General features: G+C 40.3%; 1 protein-coding gene across 8 annotated transcripts in view; it reads left to right on the top strand.

Moving 5' to 3' along the window:
• The window catches only part of ADRA1A (adrenoceptor alpha 1A), a 113947-nt gene that overhangs the window by 10739 nt on the left and 84742 nt on the right, over window positions 1-18466 (top strand).

Raw genomic sequence — 18466 nt, 5'->3', positions numbered from 1 at the left:
ATAATGACTTTCTAGAAGGCCACTGTGGCCAGAAACAAGAGGCCAAGAGATAACTGGTGTCCAGTGAAGCTGGAAAGAGAAGAACCAGACTAAACAAGGCTTTATAGCCATTATACAAGTTTGTGTTTTTATCCAAAGACGAGCAGGAATGACATGATTGAGTTTATACAGCATTTCGAGATATCAAAGGCTTAGTGAAAGCAAGATTGTGGATAGACCAGTTGGGAGACCTTTATGCAGGACAGGGGGAGCTGTATCCTGACAAGTGCAATCCTTCTACCATGCCATTTAAAAAACTTATTTCCGTGAGCTGCCACATCATTCTGGAATGCCTCTTTTGTCACTGCCTTCAGAGCTTAGATTTATGAGAAAACCTTTCTCGTGATCAGAAACAGTATAACCAGACTAGGCTTTAAATTAATTTTGGCTCTTTCCACAAGACAAATCTGTCAATGAAGATTTACCATCATTTTCAAAAGAACGTGCTGCAGGCCCAGAAGATGTCAACAATGAGCTCTAACAATGCTGTGAACAATAGCTGACTCTCAAGTCAGGCTATAGACAGGTGAGTTATTACTTGGGTGGAGTAATAATCCTTAGTCACTTAGTGACAAAGTCATTGCTGTGTTCTGTCACCTCATGGTTTCATGGTGGATGTGAGGACAGTTTTCTAACGCATTTTCTTTGTCTAACAAGTTTACTGTATTTTAGCCCTGCTATTTGGTTTGCCAGTTTGACACTTGCCTTGTGGCTTCTCATTTTTACATTTATATATTTTACATTTATATATTTCTTTGCTATTTAAACATTTCTTTTCTTCTTCTACTTTTTCTTTTTTTTTTTTCTTTAAGTTCTGAGATACATATGCAGAATGTGCAGGTTTGTTACATAGGTACGCATCTGCCATTGTGGTTTGCCGTACCTATCAACCCATTATCTAGGTTTTAAGCCTGGCGTGCATTAGGTATTTGTCCTAATGCTCTCCCTCCCCTTGCCCCCCAATCCCCAACAGGCTCCGATGTGTGATGTTCCCCTCCTTGTGTCCATGTGTTCTCATTTGAACATTTCTTTTTATATTTTTATCTGTCACTTATATTTCTCTTCTTGTGAAATTTCCTATCTGTGTTTTTTTGGTCACTTTTTATACAGCTGTTTTTCTGTCTTTTTTTAATCAGTAAGCTCATTTTATACATTGAAGATAAATAATTACTTGTTTAGCATAAATCCTGGGTTACCAGTCTTCTCACACTATATGCAAATGTGCCAAGAAAATATAGCTTATTTTCCAAAAACAGATGTGATCTTTTCTACAAACTTCCATGGAAATACACATACGCATGTACTGACATGCGCACACACACACACACGCATGCATGCACACACACTTTTAGATAAATTTAATAAACTTATTCCAATCCAATAGTTTATGCATCACCTTTGCATATTCAGTCTCTTTTGGATGGCTTGGTGTCTTAGTCCATTCAGGTTGCTATAATAAAATGCCATAGACTGGGTGGCTTATAAACAACAGGAATTTATTTCTCACAATCCTCAAGACTGGAAGTCTGAGCTCAAGGTACCAACAGATTTAGTGTCTGAAGAGGACCTACCTTCTTTTTCATGGATCGTACCTTCTGGCTGTGTGCTCACTTGGTGGAAGGAGTGAGGCAGCTCCCTAGGGCCTCTTTCTGCATCACCTCCCAAAGGCCCCATCTCCTAATATCATCACACTGGGGGCCAGGATTCTAATACAGGAATTTTGGGGGTGGGGCGCAGACCACAGCACAGGGCCTTTCAGATCTGCCCTCTAAGTTACTGACCAGGCCTAGGTGCTTACGAACCTCATAGTAGTCAGAGAGGGTTTGACTATGACTTCATTGGTTCCTGGCTCTATTGACATTGGCTCTGTTGCTGTTGGCCAGGGAGTTACTTTGTCCCTGCAGCCCTGTGAACAACTTTGACAACCTTCTCCACCAAATTCTCAACAATGTTTCCATCCCAGTCTCAGGGCACAGAAAGCCCTGTGGGTTCCTTCCACACCACATTCTCTGCCCCAACACACTGGCTGCCACATTAACAGGTATGGTGGCTCTCATATAAAGGACTGAAGACACCCAGAATGGAGAATGGGAGAAAGCACCTCTGTTCCCACCTTTAACTTCAGGCTTTTTTTTTGGTTACACACAGGGTCTTGCTGTGTCACCCAGGCTGGGGTGCAGTGGCACAGTCATGGCTCACTGCAGCCTAGAACCTCTGGGTTCAAGTGATCCTCTCTTCTCAGCCTCCTGAGTAGGTGGAACTACAGACATGCACCACCACGCCCAGCCAATCTTCAGGCATTCCTACCATTGTTGTTGAGAGAGAGAAATCAGAACAAATGCCAACTGCCTCTTTCTACTACCTTCTTCTCTGCCTTTCTCACAGTCCCTTGGGGAAGACAGCGAAGTCTTTCCTTGTCCTTGTTCTGGCTAAAGGGGATACTCCTCCTCCTTTCCAGAGTGGCATCCACCTTGTATGGAATAGCAAAGCCATACAATGGACGGCAGAGAGAGAGATTTACCAAGAGAAGAATAAAGATGAGGAGTATTTTAAAATATCATAATCCTTATACATATTTAAAACTATCTTTTCCACTTGGTTATTTGCATTTTGTTGTTTTATGGTTTTTTTACAAATATTTGGACACTTAAAATATTTATATAGTCAAATATTTTCATCTGTTTTTTCATGGAATGTGCCTTCTCAGGGATGCTCAGAGAGAGCTTCCACAGCGTAAGTCTATTTCCTCATTCTTTTAGAGCATCATTTGTAATCTACCTGGAATTCGTGTTTGTATTTTGGTAGATGATGTCTTACTGTATTTATTTTGAAATGGTTAGCCAGATAGTCTCAAAAGACTTATCAAATAATCCATCATTTCCTTTCTTATTTGGAAAACCACATTTGTTATATTAAAAAGAATTTTGGATCTATTTTGGAACACACTCGCTTCTTTTCCATTTATCTGTCTCTCTGCTCTAGTATTGCTGTCACATTACTTTAATGGCTGTGGTTGCATAATACATTTTAATATTCTCCAGTTTAAGGCCTGGATGAATATTCTTTTTCAAAATTATTTTGTCTATTCTTGTACATTCATTCTGCCAAGAAAACTCTGGATTCATTTTGTCACTGCATTTACTTCCCAAACTACTTTTGAACTATTGTTTACACTTTACTTTTAAGCACACCTGCTAACATCTCCTGGAAAACTGATTGTAACAACGAAATTGGGAAATGCTGCTTTGATATTTTGACAGATATGACACTGACCATTGGTTTTAGATTGATATACTCGATCATATCCAAGAAATATCTTTCTAGAGTTTACAAAACTATACTGATCTAGATTTAAAATGCATTTTAATTTGTTTGCATTTTTAATATAATTCAATCAAAAATGAATTTTTAATTTTGTTAAATTAAACATTTGCTTTATTGATATCAATCAATATAATCTTTTTTCATTGACATTGATTTGATAAAAATTTATTTCATATTATTAACCTATCCATGTATTCTTGGATTAAATTCTACTCAATCAGGTGACATTACCCTTATTCATGTTGCTATATCACAGGAAATATTTCACTTCTCATTTGCATATATATTTCTGTGTGAAATGAGTCTGTTGTTTTACTTTAATGCACTGTCTTTGTTGCATTTGGTAGCAGGTTTATGTTAATTTCATAAAGCAAATTGTGACACTTTTCATTTTTTTTCTATGAACTGTAACAGCTTAAATAGCATAAGAATTATGTGTTCCTTGAAGGTTTGAAAAACTTGCCCATAAAACATTCGGGCCCAGCTCCTTTTATGGATGCAATTCTTTGAGACTGGTTTCTATTTCTTCCAAGGACAGTGGTCTGTTCTGATTGTCAGATTTGATAATTTTTATTTTCATATTTTCCATTTGCCTTCTCATTGAGGTTCAAGTTTTTAGCATAGACTTCTACATGAAATTCTGTAACTTTTTATTTCTTTGCTGTCTTTCTTCTTTCTTTCCGCCTTCACTTTCTGAGAGCCTGTATATTTTATTAGTTTTTTTCAAAGAATCCAAGTCCTGAATTTATTAGTTATTTTAATCTCCTTTCTAGTGCATTAATGTAATCTCTAGAGATTTCTCTCTTTTATTTTCTGGTTATATTTTGCTTTTCAATATTAGCTTACCCAGAATGTTTAGTTCATGTATTTTAATTCTTTCTTGTCTAAGATTAAAAACAATCCAAGCTGTACATTTGCTTCTAAGCAAAGTTCACTTTCTTCCCTTATGTTTGGGTAGGGAGTGCCCTCATCCAATCAGTCTGTCTTTCTTCTTTTAGTATTTCCCTCGTCCTGTGCAGACAGGAAGGGATTCGTTGTGTTGTTGTTGTTGTTTGTTCATTTGAAAATAATTGGTAATTTTATCTCCCACTTTCTCAAATTTAATTTCCAATTCAATGCATTGTGGTCAGAGAGTGTGAGCTCAGTAATTTTTAGCTATGGGACTTATTGAGATTTTCTTAATGGCTTAATATGTAATAAATAATTAACACACTTAATAGATTTAATCTTTAGTGCATATATTAACTAAACATTAATAGTGGTGTTTTCCAGATCCTGTTTATCCATTCATCTTTATTTATCTTACCACTATCTATTATATACTTTACTTGCCAAATAATGAGAGAGGTATGATAAAGTTTCCCTTTGCTACAGGGTTTCTTCCCATTATTTCTTAAATTTTTAACAAGTTTTGCTTTATATATGTTTATGCTTTTGCTTCATGCATAGAAGATCAAGTCAATAATATCTTCATTTAAAGATAGACTTTTTATTCTATTTAATTATTTTTCCTGGATATGCACATTTAAAAAAATAATATTTCAATCTCTAATCTACTTTTGTTCACATTTGTTCATCATTTTATTTATCAGCTTGTGTATTTCACATCAGATGGATTTCTCATAATCCATGTCTCTAATCTGGGTATTTGTCCTTACTAAGTATTTAACTAATTTTCATTTATCGTGACAGATTATTTGGTGTGATTTTTGTCAACTTACCATATACTTTCTGGTTCTATGCTTCCTTCGTTTTCACTATTTTCAGTCTTTCATAAAACGGGTAATTTTTTTCTTTGCTTTTTAATTCTGTGGTGGTTTGGAAAGCTTGTCTCCTGTGTTTAATTTTACTAGACGTAACTTTTGAGCTTTTCAAAATCATGTTTAAACCTTCAGTTCTCTCTTACTGTTACTCCACCACCCACCTTTGCCCATGGAAGGTGAGAAGTTTAGCATACTCTTCTTTTCTCTTCTCCTTAAAACCTCTATCTTTTAGTTAATAAAATAGTGCATTTTAAATCTAGATTATTTTCATTAAATTTTGTATTGCCTCTCCTGTCTTTTGTAACTTTCCATAGTTTAGTTTATCAGTTGTCCTCCTGTTATATATTATGACTTACTCACTCCTGTGCTCTGGATTTTTCTTAACCTCCCAGATGGAGCAGAGGTCAGCAAACCATGGCCTGCTTTTGGGAGTAAAGTTCTTCCAGCTGGGTTGGCCATGCCCTGTATTTGACATATTGTCTGTGGTGCTTCCATGCGACAGTGGTGGACTTGGGTAGATGCTACAGAGACTGTGTGGCCCACAAAGTTTAAAATATTTATTATTATATTAGAGAAGACTGTAGCACCAAACAAAATTTTACCAATAAAGATATAAGCAAGGGCCATGTGCAGTGACTCACGCCTGTAATCCTAGCAATTTGGGAGGCTGAGGTGGGCGGATCACTTGAGGCCAGGAGTTTGAGACAAGCCTAGACAATAAGGCGAAACCCCGTCTCTATTAAAAGTACAAAAACTAGGCGTGGTGGCACACACCTGTAATTCTAGCTATTCAGCAGCCTGAGTCACAAGAATCACTTGAACTCAGGAGGTGGATGTTGCAGTGAGCCGAGATTTCCACACCGCACTGCAGCCTGGGCAACAGAGCAACACTTTCTCTCTGACAACAACAGCAACAAAAAAAGATACAAGCAAAACACATTTTCTCAGCCCTTCTAGGCCTGAGCCTTAATACATGAAAGACAACTTATGTGAAGACAACTTAGAATTCAAGTGAGTTTTTTTTTTTTTTCATTTCAAAATACTCTTGTTGCTTCTTTGTTTCTTGGCATTTAATACTTCATAAAAGACACAAGGTCCCCTTGATTATTGTTTTTTTGTCAAGTATTCTCTTTGTTTATGTATTTATTTTTCAACTAAGATGTTTATAAAAAATTTTTTTCTTTATTAAATTAAAAAATATATATCCTGGGGACTTCTGTTTGGGGTAACTTTTCATTGCTATTGCCTGAAACCCAGTGCACCTTTTGCTCTGAAGCCAAAGGCAGCCTCCTTTAATGATGACGTCCTCTGCTCAGCTCTTTCTCTTGGAATTTCAATTCCTATACCTACCCTCTTTTTCTTTTGCATTTCTCTCTCTTTAGTCACTTTTTTACTATTTTTTTTATTTCCATTTGAATTTCTCAAGTTCATGTTCCACTTGACTTACTTGGTTTTTGTAATACACAATCTCCATACTCCCTCCATCCCACTCCATTCGGTGGGCACACTGTCCGTCTTCGTCACCTCCTACACTTGTTTTGTGAGCGTGATAGCTGCTTAAGTCTTGTTTGAATACAATTCAGAGATCGTCTGCCGCATCACCATTTTAAAGATGTACACTTGCTCTGTTTCCTCAGATCAATCTCCTCTATTGAATAGCTGAAGCTTTTCATAGGAACAGTACTTTTTCTCTTTTTGTTCAGCCCCATAGAGGGTGATCTGGTATTAAAATTTGAAATGGGCTTTGTTTGAAACTGGGTAGGTTCCTCTTCACATCTTTCAGATCCAGATTAAGGGGAGAAGGAAATGGATTGTCTTTGTTGTGGTTTGAATCCACGAGAGTACAGATCTCTTTATCCATCAGGAGATGGAAGTAATGCGTTTTAATTTTGCACAGCAAAGCCTCTTCCTCTTGTCTGCTTGATGCAGGGGGTGTGGTGCCCTCTCCTCTGGGTGGCATGACTGACTGCCTGGGCAGCTGTTGTAGAGAACCTCCCTCGTCTGCTGACCTTGCCTGGGAAAGCCCAGGGTCCTTCCCATCCTGCCTGGATGTGAGCATTGAGATTTGCCTTTGACAAGCTGGCCCTGATCCTGTGTGTGTGTGTCGCAGTTTCTATTATCTCAAGCCCTCGGGGCTACTCCTGAGAAGCAACTGGAGCCCATCTTTCCCATCTTTCATTGATGTGAACCGAGGACTCATCAGTTCTTTATTCGGGCTGGTTCTAACCAAACTGTAGTTTCAAGAAACTTCTCAGAGATTCTGGCTTATGAATATTGGCTTTCCCTAAGGTTTTTATCAGCGAGGTAAAACTTCACCTGTAAGTGTATTCTTTTAGACAGAGAATTTAGAAAGAGGACCTGAGAGTTCAGCTCCATCTAGAATTCACTGCCTGCGTTCAGGCTCCTTTTCATGGGGATATAAGAGTGGGAAGCAGAAGTGAGTCACCTGCAGTGTGGTTCTCTCCTTTAGTCCTTCAGAAGTTTGTGGTTCAAGACAAAGTAGACCCATTCTCCTACAGCCTTTGATTCTCAACAGTTAGAGGAAGACAACTGTGGGGTCAGACAGTAGCAGTGTCCCTACACAGTTCAGTAAGCTAAGCTTTCCCTTGTGGCTGTGATCACAAGAGGATTATGTGAAACGTGTAGAGTTTAATGACTCTTTTCCTAGGAAAAAGGAAGTGAAACCATTCACACACCTGAGGATGTGTGTGATGTCAAGCAGTAGCCTTGTCAACTCAGGCTGCCATAATGGAATACCTGGGCAGGCATAGACTGGGCAGCTTAGGCAGCTGGCATTGATTTATCAGAGCTCTGGAGGCTGGAAGTCCGAGATCAGGGTGCCAGCATTGTCAGGCTCTTGGTGAGGGTTCTCCTCCTGGGTCACAGATGGTTGCCTTCTCCCTGCATCCTCACCTGATGAAGAGAGAGAGAGAGAGAGCGAGCTCTCTGATCCTTTACTCCTTGTATAAGGGCAGTAATCTCATTATGGGGGTTCACCCTCATGACATCATCTAGTCCTAATCACCTCCCAAAGGCCCCACCTCCTAACACCATCACCCTGGTGGTTAGAGTTTCACCATGTGGATTTGGGGAGGACACAAACTTTCAGTCCATATTAGTGGTACTTGCGTGGCACTTAATACGTCTAACTTAAATCCCAGAAGTAGCCAGGAAGATGGAGGTTGCTATGCTCATGTAGAGATAAGGAAACTGAGACCACAAGGGATTAGTGACATCTTGCAGCAGCTGCCTGGCTGCCTTCCCTGGAACAGAGGAAAGGGGCCTGGCTACAGTTAAAAGCCCTGGGATCACACCTGGTCCTGCCCTTCCCTCTGCACTCTGGTGTCCTCATCTGTAGGAGAGGGGCTTGGGTCAAGCCAGTGGCTTTCAGACTTCTCAGCTTCAGAACTCTTTGTGCAAAATAAATCCCACTCAGAAACCCAAGACATAAAATGGATAAAGGCAGCACTGCACTGGTGAAGCAGCCAGGGAACCCTGTGTCCTGAACACTCAGCCCTCCCTTCCTGCTGGCAGCAGCTGCTGAGGGGGGATCCGGAGCACAGGTTGCTCTCTGTGCTAACAGTGTCTGATCCCAGACTCATTAAATGGTATCAGAAGAAGTTTGGGAAGAAGTGTGGTTTGCATTTTCAAAGGAGAAGGAGGCAAGGTTGACAAAGGGCGCATGAGCTGTCATTATACTGGAATGCTGGCAGAGCAGCCGTCTTTGCCCAAAAAGGGTTTGAAAAGGGAACATTGCACACTCACTTTTTTTATGTGCTATCCACATTTAGCTTATTGCCAGGGCATTCGTTGCCAGTGAGAAACCTGCTGTCTACTAGTGGACCACGTAGCTTTAGTTCCTCTTAATGCAAAAGGTTTTTGACATTTACCTGGAATTTTCATGTTTGTTTCATGACTTTGCTGTCATTTGGAAATTACTAAAGAACAATCTCAGAAATGGGTTTTTAAAAAGAAACTTTAGGGAGGGTAAAATCCCAGGATAATAAACTATTCCTAAAGAGGTCACATCAGTAGTTCTCAATCAGGGGTGATTTTGACCTCCAGGAGGCACTTGGCAAGGTCTGGAGATGTTTTTCTTTTTGTGTTTTTGTTTTTGTTAGTATTTTTGTTTTGTTTTGTTTCTTTTCTTGAGACGATGTCTCACTCTGTTGCCGAGGCTACAGTGCAATGGCGTGATCTCGGCTCACTGCAACCTCTGCCTCCTGGGTTCAAGCAATTCTCCTGCCTTGGCCTCCCGAGTGGGTGGGATCACAGGCACCTGCCACCATGCCTAGCTAATTTTTTTTATGTTTTTAGTAGAGATCGGGTTTCTCCATGTTGGCCAGTCTGGTCTCGAACTCCTGACCTCAAGTGATCCACCCACCTGGGCCTCCCAAAGTGCTAGGATTACAGGCATGAGCCACTGCGCCTGGCCCAAGACCTCTTTTTGCCACAGTGTCACAATTGGGGTGGGAAATGCTGCTGGCATTGTGTGGGTTAGACCAGGGATGCTGCCGAATGTTCCACAACCACAGGACAGCCCCTACAACAGAGAATTAACCAGCCCAAAATGGCAATAGTGCCAAGATTAACAAACTCTGGTTTATGCTACAGAAATTCCTGAAATTTACCAAAATACATTAGAAACAGCACATTTAAAGCGGACATCAATTATTATTGTTCAGATTTTATTTACTCTGTTGCCAATATCTTAGCTAGTGATTCAAAACAAAACAAAACACATGAACCAAACAAACCCTGAGGTCTCCAGATGCCTTGAGTTCTCCAGAGGCAATAGTTGTCTACTCACTATTTTTTTTATTGTAATTAAATTCACATAACATAAAATTCACAATTTTAACCATTTTAAATTGTAAAATTCAGTAGCATTTAATACATTGACAATGTTATCCAACCATCACCACTACCTAGTTCCAAAGCACTTCATGATCTCAGAATGAAATCTGGGTCCCATTAGCAATCATTCTACATTCCCCACTCCCCAAGTTCCTGGCAGCCATCAAACTGTATGGATGTGCTGATTACTGACACTGCATATGAACAGGATCATATGTGTGACCTTTTGTGTATACCTCTTCATTTTGCATAATGTTATCAAGCTTCATCCATGTTATGGCATGTTTCAGTACTTCATTCCTTTTGTATGACTGAATACTATTTATTTGTATGAATATACTGTGTTTTATTTACCCATTCCTCCATTGAGGGACATTTAAGTTATTTCCACCTTGTGACCACTGTGAATAGCATTCCTATGAACATTTGTGTACAAGTTTTTGTTTGAGTACCAGTTTTCAGTTCTTTCACGTATACCCCTAGGAGTTGAATTCCTCGGTCACATGGAACTTCTACATTTAGCTAATTAAGGAACTGCCGAATTGTTTTTCACAGCAAATTCCCCAGTTTACATAACCACCAGCAATGTTTGAGGGTTCTAGTATCTCTACATCCTCACTATTACTTGTCATTTTTTTAAATGATGCCCATCCAAGTGGGTGTGAAATTGTATCTCTAGTGATGTTGCTTTGCATTTCCCTAATGACTAATAATGCTGAGCGTCTTTTCATGTGCATGTTTGGCCATTCATATAACTTCTCTGGAGTTATATCTATTCACATCCTTTGCCCATTTTTTAATTGGGTTATTTGTCTCTTTGCTGTTGAGTTATTTATCTATTCTGGATGCCAGACCCTGGTCAGATATTTGATTTGCAATTATTTTCATCCGTGGGTTGCCCTTTCACATTCTTGATAGTATCCTTTGGTGCACAGCTGTCTTTAATTTTTATGACATCCAATTTATCTACTTTTTCTTTTGTTGCCTGTGCTCTTGGTGTCATGTCTAAGGAATCGTTGTCTAATTCAAGCTTGTCCAACCCATGGCCAGGACTGCTTTGAATGCAGCCCAACAAAAATTCATAAACTTTCTTAAAACATTATGATTTTTCCCAATTTTTTAGCTCATCAGGTATTGTTAGTTTTAGTGTATTTTATATGTGTCCGAAGACAACTCTTCTTCTTCCACTGTGGTCCAGGGAAGCCAAAAGATTGGACATCCCTGACAGAGTTGCAAAAATTTATCCTTAGGTTTTCTCCTAAGAGTTATAGTTTCTCCTAAGAGTTATAGTTACACTTAGGTCCTTGATCCATTTTGAGTTAATTTTTATACATGATAGGAGTTAAGCTTCCAATTTCATTCTTTTGCATGTAGAAATCCAGTTGTCCAAGCATCATCTATTGAAGAAACTATTCTTTCTCCTACAGAGTGGTCTTGGCACCCTTGTCAAAATTCAATTGACCATAGATGTATGGGTTCATTTTTGGAGTCTAAATTATATTCCATCAAATGGAATTGTATTCCACATTTCATATGTCTTTTATCCTTATGACAGTACCACACTGTTTTGATTACTTTAGCTTTGTAGTAAGTTCTGTAATTACTACCCACTACTTTTTACATTTCTAAAAGTTTAATAGAAATGTTCAAAAAGACTACCTCTTTTTAAAGAAAATGATGTAGAATAATACGGGTACACAATGTCTGTATTCCTAAATTCAGAGGCTCTGAAAATCAAAAGTTCTCCATTAATAATTTGGGGCCAAAGTCTGACCTTATCAGAACTAATTTGTCAGTGAACTCAATCTTAACTCAGGTGAGTCCATTTGTAGATTTTATATTTTACACGTTGTGTTGCAGAAATATTTATGTGTTTGATTGTAGGGTACTGAACCATATCCCACTGGTAGTAGTATACAATATACAACATATGATCCAGATGACCTTTATAAAATCTGAAAAATCCTGATTTCCAAAACACATTTAATACCAAAGGTTTTGGAAAAGAAATGGTGGACCTGTATCACAACACTAGTTATCTCATGATGCTCAAAACTCCCATGATTTTTAAATCTTTGATTAGAAAAACACAAAAGGAAACAAATAATCATAATTTGCTTTATGCACCTAACATTTATGGCACAACACATGTTCACCAATTTATTAAGCACTTTACCACTCTGTCTCTGCAGCCATTGTGGTCCGTTTGTGAATTCCTTCAGATGTTTAAACCATGTAAAATATTACACTTTAATCAGTTCCTTTGTTTTAAACTTTGCCCTTCTGGATCATCCTTTGAGATGAAACTGCTCAGCTTTTCCATGAGGCAGTTGCACTGTGATTCTGGTACATCCAATCCCATATTCTTAGCCCATTACTCATTATTCACTTAATTCCACAGTTCTTGTATATGATGATGAGGAGGTATTTTTATCCTCATTTTATCTGACAAAAAAAAAGTTGTCTAGATAGTTTTAACTGCCTCATAGAGCCATGTTGATCATATGGCAAACAAGGTATTCGCCATGGCCATCAATTCCAAGAGAAAATAAACAATCCTACGCTCTTTACTCCAACCCTGATTAGCTCATGTGGTTTACTGGACAAAGGGAAAAAGTGGACAAATGAGAGGAATTGAAGCTGGAAAGGGCCAGGAGAAATAGAGGGAAGAGTAGAAAACTAGGGGCAAAGGGAGTAAATTATTAACAAGGTGAGTCTAATGTTCACTGAGTTCTCAGATGTTGTCACATCCAGTTCTTATCCTGCACTTGCTGATTAATCAAGACATATTCACAAAGCACTGAGCATCTGCTGCAGGCTCAGTTCTGAGCTAAGTCTTCTGGAGGTCAGGAACAAGAAGAGCCACTTTCTTCAAGTCTAATCTGGGGAAAAGGATAACACACATGAAACAATAGTCATCAGGACAAGATAACACTCATTATAAATGGTCTAGGAATCCAGAGGGGAGATATGCCAGGCAGGTCTTAATTAGGGAATTTTCCGTAGAGGGAAGGAGTCTTCAACTGGGTCTTGAAAGGTAGGATTTGAAAAGACAATAGAGGATTTGAAAAGCCAGTAGAAGCTCCAAGACAGGAGTGAACACAGCACATTCATGAGCTCGTGAGATGATCCTCAAATGGGGTGTGTGTGTGTGTTTGTGTGTGTGTGTGTGTGTGTGTGTGTGTGTGTGTGTAGAGAGAGAGAGAGAGGGAGAGAGGGAGTCATGAAAAACAACATTGATCAGAGTTGGTGGGACAATATTATTCTGGGTGTCTTTTTGAAAACCAGACAAAGGTTTTGGCCAAGAAATCAGAAGAAGTGGGAGAGCCACTGGGGGTCTGAGGCAGGGAAGCAACATTGCAGAGCAGTATTAGAATAAGATCCCATCTGCAGGGATGGCAAGGTGTGTTGAAGTGACAGAATCAGGCTGGCTGTTTAGGTTTGAATGAGGACCTGCCCAGGGGTGTGGCAGTAAGATACAGAAGGTCGGGGAGAGAACAGGGATATTTCAAGGCAGGTCAATGGGAATCAGAGACTGCATCTGAGGAATCAGAGTGGAATTAATAAAAGAGGCTTTTGAGCTTTCTGTGCAGTAGGGAGTAGTTGTCCACAGACAGAGATGCTGGGAGAGGAGTTGGTTCCAGAAAACCTTTAGTATTGACCATATTTTGCCTGAAATGATGGTGTTTAACTTAAACTATCTGGAACTATGCTGTCCAATATGGTAGCCTCTAGCCACATGTAATAAATTAAATTGAAATTGAAATTAGATAAAATTTAAAATTCAGTTTTGCAGTCAGGCTAACTGCATTTCAAATGCTCCATAGCTTCATATGGCTAATGGCCACTGCATTCGACAGCCCAGGCATAGAACATTTCCATCCCCTCAGAATGTTCTGTTGGACAGGGTTGACTTAGAGATCAGTAGAAATATTGGCATTTGGTGAAGGAGAGCTCTTGAGATGAGAGTCATGGGAATAGAAAATAGCAAAGCTAAGGGAATGGGTCATCTCCTAAGGAGGGCTGCATTTTAGAATATGTTGGCATGCGTAGGCAGAAGAAAAACAAGCAGAAATTGCACGATGTTTTGGAAAAGTAGGAGACTCACCACAGCATAAAATCCTGGCAACAAAAAGAAGAGAGAATTTGAGTGAGGAGAAAGTGGCACCAATGTCAAATGCAGCAGAGAAGTCAAGGAGAAAGAAAATGAGAAAAAAAGAAGTAGTATTTAGTAATATGAGGTCATTTGTGACCTATCAAAGCTGATGCAGAGTCAGGAAGAGATGTCACTAAATAGGAATGCCACCAGCTTTCTCTTGTGCTGGGGTAGGAGTTTGGGATCTAGGAACAGTTTCAGCAGAATGTTAGGGATGGGAGGCTTGCCATGGAGACGTGGAAGTGAAAATGGAGGTGAGGAACAGAGTCAGGAGCTGAAAGGACAAAGCAAAGGGATGAAAGATTGTGCTGTCACCATCAAGGGCTCCACCAAGAGTCCAACACTGTTTTTGTTTTTTTCCAAGAAAAGAAAGATGAGTACAGAAGAAGGGAGAATCTGCGGGTGGTGATTGAGAGGATTCGAATGAAGAGTATCTGGGAGAGCCCGATGCCTTCACAGTTGGAATGGAGTAAGAAAGGAGGCGCAAGAGTGGGTAGGCTTTGGTGGCTCAGGCAGTGGGAGGTAAAGAGAGCTGTAGGTGGCCTTGGGACTGTCGTCCTATGAAACTGGAACAGTTGCTTGAAGCCAGCGTGTCAGCCTGATCTGCCTGCTACTCCTCACTTCCCTTCCACTGGATTCTTTTTGTGATTGCTTTCCATCTGGATTTCAGTTTGTGCTTTATGTGCTTTATTTCATTGAATCCCTAGAAACATTTGGGGGCAATTGGGTATTTTGATTCTCATTTCCAACCTGAGGAAACTGTGGTAGAGGGTGGTTAAGCAACTGGCCCGGGATCATGCAGCATGTAAGTGACGGAGTGGAAATTGAACCTGTTCTCTCTGGTGCCCTTAACATCCTCTGTATTCTTCACCCAGTGCACTCACACAACCAGCCTATTCCTGCTATCGTGACTGGCTTGCTACAACTCTGATCATGCCCACATAAGGCTGTGTTTGCTCTCTATAGCCATAATTCTCCTGTCGTTACTGAGAGGTGGAAAAATGGTTGAGGGGAAATAACACAAATAACACCTCCTGGTGTCAACCCAGCCTCCATAGGGGACAAAAATGCTTAGCAACTCTTCCAAAGTATCCAAGACAAAACTTGACCTTTAAGCGGTTTCTCCATTTAGAGTTAAATTTGTCTTTAGCAAATATGGTTTGAATAAATCAAGACTTCCTGTTTTAGCTATTTAACGGGGAAGGTAATATTTCCAATCTGATTTTAAATATTTCTTTTGCCAAATTCCACAGGGCAAGAAAAAAAAAAAAAAAAAGAACGCTAAAGTTCAGGATAAAAAAGAAACTTCCCAAGAAGTGCATTGGTACAAACCACTGCTGTGGTCATCGTAAATGTCTTTTACTTTTACTTTCCAAACCAAAGTCTAGGGTTTCCATGGTAACCGCTTTGACCCCAGCTGGTTTGCATCATGTTGTTTGTATAGAAGCCAGTGGAGCAAGGCTCGACTGTGTCACAAAGTTCAGGTGTCAATATGGATCTCCCGGGACAAATACCAGAAAGAAAAATATTGCATGCAACACCCTCTCCAACCCAACCGCTACCTTCCCAAACCCTAGCACTCTGCTACTGTGCTGACCAAATGCCCAGGGATTTCCAGTCTCCCATCCTCTCAAAGTCAAACCTCCAGCTGCAACCAACTGTGACTTCTCTATATGCCTAACTGTGTCCACTGGAAGGGAATTAAAGCAGCAGGCTTTTAATTTACAAATGTTGCATCCATTCGAAGGTTCTTGGGCAACAGTGTTTCATAAGGGTTACAACATAGATCCCACAACCCCAGCCAAGTGAAAACTTGAGAAATTGCAGATTGCCTTCCTGTGATTCACCCAGGATTCCAGATGGAAATTATTTCCCAAGGTCAGTGCAAAGCTCCGTACAAAGGTGTCTCCTACAGAGAACATGTGGTGTGAGGCTGGGCCAAGGGTCAAGGCTTCCATTCCTGTTTGCTCCTTGACCTTGGCAGAGTTAGCCTGCCTCCGAGAGCTTCTCTCTAGCCATGGGGGAATCACACAAACAGTTTGCGCCTTTCTTCCCCCGACACCCTTCCCACCACCACAACACCCCAAGACCTGCTCCTATTTTCTAGGCTTGATGAGGGCACTAAGGAAGAAATATGCCTCCTTCCGCCAAATTACTTCCATTTCTTAAAATAAATCCCAGCTTTTCTCTTCTGGGAAGCCACCCCAGAGTGGACTAAGATCTCAAAATATCTTTTATTTACTTTATTCAAGAAACATTGAGAGTCTACTGGGCGCCAGACAGGAACAGACCCTGACTTCAAGATGGAGACTAGCATGGAATCGAGCCCAATAAAGGACCAAAATCATTGTACAGGTACAGTCAGAGGAGGCTGGTTTTCCAATTTGAAGTTCAGGAAGTCAAAAAAATTATTCAGGCTGGGCGTGGTGGCTCATGCATGTAATCGCAGCACTTTGGGAGGCCGAGGCAGGTGGATCACAAGGTCAGGAGATCGAGATCATCCTGGCTAACATGGTGAAACCCCGTCTCTACTAAAAATACAAAAAAAAAAAAAAATGAGCTGGGCGTGGTGGCAGAAGCCTGTAGTCCCCGCTACTCAGGAGGCTGAGGCAGGAGAATCACTTGAACCCAGGAGGCGGAGGTTGCAGTGAGCCAAGATCGTGCCACTGAACTCCAGCCTGGGCACAGAACAAGGCTCCATCTCAAAAAAAAAAAAAATTATTCATAGAGAAGTGAAGTGAAGCACCACTTAACTAGCATCCTCATTATCTTCTATAATTACTATAATTAGCATGCATAGTCCATCATTATATCATATACTTTAAATACACAAATTTGCATGCAAGTCTGTCTTGAGATCTATTGAAATAACAAAAATCTCGAATGTAAAGACCTGGTTTTCATTATACTGAGTTTAATATCTCACTTGTCCAGGATAGAGCTAGTCACATGGTGAGGGTCAGGTGGCCTTAACTCTGGTTCCAGAGCTGAGGGGACACATTAGAGGACACACAGGTGGTTTACCTGAGGGGGTGGCCCTATGCAGACATTAAGAAGGGAGGCCTTTCCTCTGTGTCCAGGTGAGGAATGGATCCACATCTAAGCCCAAAGCTATAGAATAGGGACTCGCGCACAGTACTTTTCTCTTCTACCACTTCTTTGATAGTAATGGCATCTACATCTTTACGATTTCAAATTTTTGAATGACGCTGGTTCTCCCTTGCTTTGTGCCCGTGGGAAGCGTCCTTCTCTCCAGGCCTCAGTTCTTCATCAGCTGAATGATGGAAGTGGCTTAGGTGATCATCTTTTAAGCTCTAAATTGGATTCCATAGGCCTAACCTGAATCAGTCTTTATCAGCTTGGAATCCTCAGGGCCTAAGCACAGTAGTAAGTCCTGAATAAATGTTTGTTCAATTAAATTGAAGAGACTCCAAGTCCAGTCCTGCATTATTGGAGAGTGTAGAGATTCCAGTTATTGTCCTCTATTTCATATGAACAGCCAGGTGAAGGGTCTTGATTTTCTACCCATCGCTAAGCCTCGGAAGGTGGCGTCAGTGAGTTGGATCTGTAAGCTGCTCCAACTTGGCTTCTTCAGATATAGATTCATACAAAGCCTGGACCTGTGCCTTGCTTTGTTAAATATCTGAATGTAAAAAGGAAAAATACATCAATTGTCCAAAGTACTTAAATGTGGTCTTATAAACTAAAGAAAGTAACCACGCAGCTTTTTGGTGCCTGAAAAAAAAAAAAAAGAAAACACGATGTAGAACATCTGTGTCATTAAACGTTGTCCTGGTTTGTACTCAACTACTTGGCTTAACTTTGCACAGTCCTGAGAAATACAAGTCTCGTGATTGGTATAGACAGCCAACTGGAGCAACTGAAGCCAGAAAAACAACAGAACTGTCCTGGTTGTACATTGCACTGCATACAATCACTGAAAGACAATTCTAATTCTGTCTTCTGTATTACTTTGGTAGAGACTAAAGTAATGTATTGAGATAGGAATCAAAGCCAGTAAAAGTGGGAACATTCTGAGCATACATGAGAGGTACTGAGCTTCTACTCATTGAGCCTTCTCCAAACATGTCAGCTCACTCAGGTGAGTGTCAGAATAGCCCTTGCAAAATTGTCTCATAAAGCAAAGATTTTTTCCCTGTGCTATAACACATTCTCCCTGTGGGCACTGGTCAGGCCTCAGGCTATCTAGCCCAATGGATACTGTGGAATTTTTTTTTTTTATACAGAGTCTCTCTCTGTCACCCAGGCTGGAGTGCAGTGGTGCCATCTCGGCTCACTGCAACTTCCACCTCCCAGGCTCAAGAGA

Source organism: Macaca mulatta, chromosome 8 (genome assembly GCF_049350105.2).
Source record: "Macaca mulatta isolate MMU2019108-1 chromosome 8, T2T-MMU8v2.0, whole genome shotgun sequence".
NCBI classification, from domain to species: domain Eukaryota; kingdom Metazoa; phylum Chordata; class Mammalia; order Primates; family Cercopithecidae; genus Macaca; species Macaca mulatta.
The sequence above is the reverse complement of the archived record's forward strand: the minus strand, read 5'-3'. Positions and strand labels throughout refer to the sequence as shown.